General features: G+C 46.7%; 1 pseudogene; it reads right to left on the bottom strand.

Moving 5' to 3' along the window:
* Window positions 1-831: 831 nt before the first annotated feature.
* Window positions 832-949, bottom strand: LOC124723351 (annotated as a pseudogene).
* Window positions 950-2,435: the final 1,486 nt, after the last annotated feature.

Raw genomic sequence — 2,435 nt, 5'->3', positions numbered from 1 at the left:
TTTAAGTGATTAACGTTGCAATATTACACGTTAATGTTTGTGCGAGACAAGCGGTTCCAAATGTGAATTTCTGATACGTTAATAACCGGGTAACCGCGAGAAAGTTGAATACAAGCATGCAAACGTGCTTGAGTTGTGTTGTACGGGGGCCAGATTCCCATTTGCAGGATGGAGTTCCATGCCTGTTAAACTTCGTAGATCAGTACAGGGACGATTAATGCTGCTAGCGGATGTCGCTGTAGTTGTCGCCTGTTGATGTCCGAAATGTGCTTGATTAGAGACAGACGTGGTGATGTAGCAGACGAGGCAACATGTCGACACTCTGTCAGCATGTTGGGTTACAACAGCTATGTGTGGACGAGCGTTATCCAGTTGGAAAGCACCCCCTGATATGCAGTTCATGAATGGTAGTACAGTAGGTTGAATCACCCGATTGACGAGCAACTTTGCAGCGAGGGTGCGTGGAATAACCACGAGAGTGCTCCTGCTGTCATTCGAAATCGCACCCCAGACCATAACTCCAGGTGTAGGTCCAGAGTGTCTAGCATGCAGACCTGTTGATTTTGCAGGCACTAAACTGACCTCTTCCTCATCAACTCTCTGCTATCACTGCCACCGAGGCAGAACCAGCGGACAGGCTATGAAGGCCAAAAGGTACCGATTGGCCGCCATGTCATCCTCAGACCACAGGCGTCACTGGATGCGGATATGGAGGGGCATGTGTTCAAGACACCGCTCTCCTGGCCGTAAGTCAGTTTCCGAGACCGGAGCCGCTACTTCTCAATCAAGTAGCTCCTCAGTTTGCCCCACAAGGGCTGAATGCACCCCGCTTGCCAACAGCGCTCGGCACACCGGATGGCCACCCATCAAAGTGCTAGCCCTGCCCGACAGCGCTTAACTTCGGTGATCTGACGGGAACCATTGTTACCTCTGCGGCAAGGCCGTTGGCTGGAATGCACGCTACAGGGCGTCTGGCTCGGGGCTGTCCTTGATGCAACCGATTTGTAAGAGTTCATTGTGTCATTTTGATTCCAGTTGCTGCTCATATTGCTGTTGCAGATGCAGTGCGATGCGCCACAGCCATTCGCCGAACACGATGGTGTTCGCTCTCGGCAATGCCACGTAGCCGCCCGTAGCCCGGTTCTCTTGCGACCATACATTCTCGTGACCACCGCTGCCATCAATCATTTACAGTGGCCACATTCCTGTCAAGTCTTTCTGCAATATCGGAGAAAGAACATCCAACTTCTCGCACACGACCTCTTTCAAACTCAGTGAAGTATTGATAGTGATGTCATTGTCGCCTTAAAGGCATTCTTGGGTAACAACATCTCACCACGTTCAGTCACAAAGGTATTTAACACTCACGACCATTATAGTGTGTTTAAAGAAAACCTGATTTTCATCATCATAGTGGCGCTACTACGATTCCAGGCGCTACAGTCTGGAACCGAGCGACCGCTACGGTCGCACGTGCGAATCCTGCCTCGGGCATGGATGTGTGTGATGTCCTTAGGTTAGTTAGGTTTAAGTAGTTCTAAGTTCTAGGGGACTGATGACCTCAGAAGTTAAGTCCCATAGTGCTCAGAGCCATTTGAACCATTTTGACGCTACTAGCGCCACTCCAACGCGACTGGCGCGAAACTTGAATAGACATCATCTTTCAGATGTAGAAATACGCCTCCCAACTTCCTTTTACGTCGTATAACTCCTTTCTGGTGTTGGGATTTTTTTCTGTCAGTGTATGTCTTCTCCCTTTCTTCAGTCTTCTAAGGCAAGTGTCAGTGTCAGTTTCGCATCTCGTGTTCCTACATTTCTTCGGAATCCAAACTGATCTTCCCAGAGGTACTCTTCTATCAGTTTCCCATTCTTCTAGAAATAATTTGAGACATTATTTTGCAAGCATTACTTATTAAACAGATGTTGCCGTAATATTCACACCCGTCAACACCAGCATTCCTTGAAACTGCAATTATTACATTCTTCTTGGACTCTTAAGATATTTTGCCTATCTCATATCTCTTGCATACAGGATGGAATAGTGAAAGAATCTCAATGATTTTGAGGGAATGTTTTCTAAACCAGGGGCCTTCTTTCCGCTTAGTTCTTTCAGTGCTCTGCCAAAGTCTTCTCGCAGTATCATATCTTCTTTCTCTTCCCTTTCTATAATAATACCTTGGAATTCATTTTCGTTGTATACCTCGTCTGTGTATTGCTTTCAGCTTTCCTTTTTTTTTGTATACTCGCTTGCCATCGAACCTCTTGGTATTCATACTGTAACGTGCGCTTGTGGCACACAATACTCCTTAAAGCCTGTACTATGGTAAGTGAGTGGGGTTCACCTTACAATACAGGATTTTTATATAGATATTGACCGCGTGTACCTGAATGGTGGCAAATCAGACTTACACCCACTCTGTAATAACAATGATACG

The sequence above is a fragment of the Schistocerca piceifrons genome, chromosome X (assembly GCF_021461385.2).
Source record: "Schistocerca piceifrons isolate TAMUIC-IGC-003096 chromosome X, iqSchPice1.1, whole genome shotgun sequence".
Lineage (NCBI taxonomy): Eukaryota > Metazoa > Arthropoda > Insecta > Orthoptera > Acrididae > Schistocerca > Schistocerca piceifrons.
Note: the sequence above shows the minus strand (reverse complement) of the source record. Positions and strands in the feature narration are given on the sequence as shown.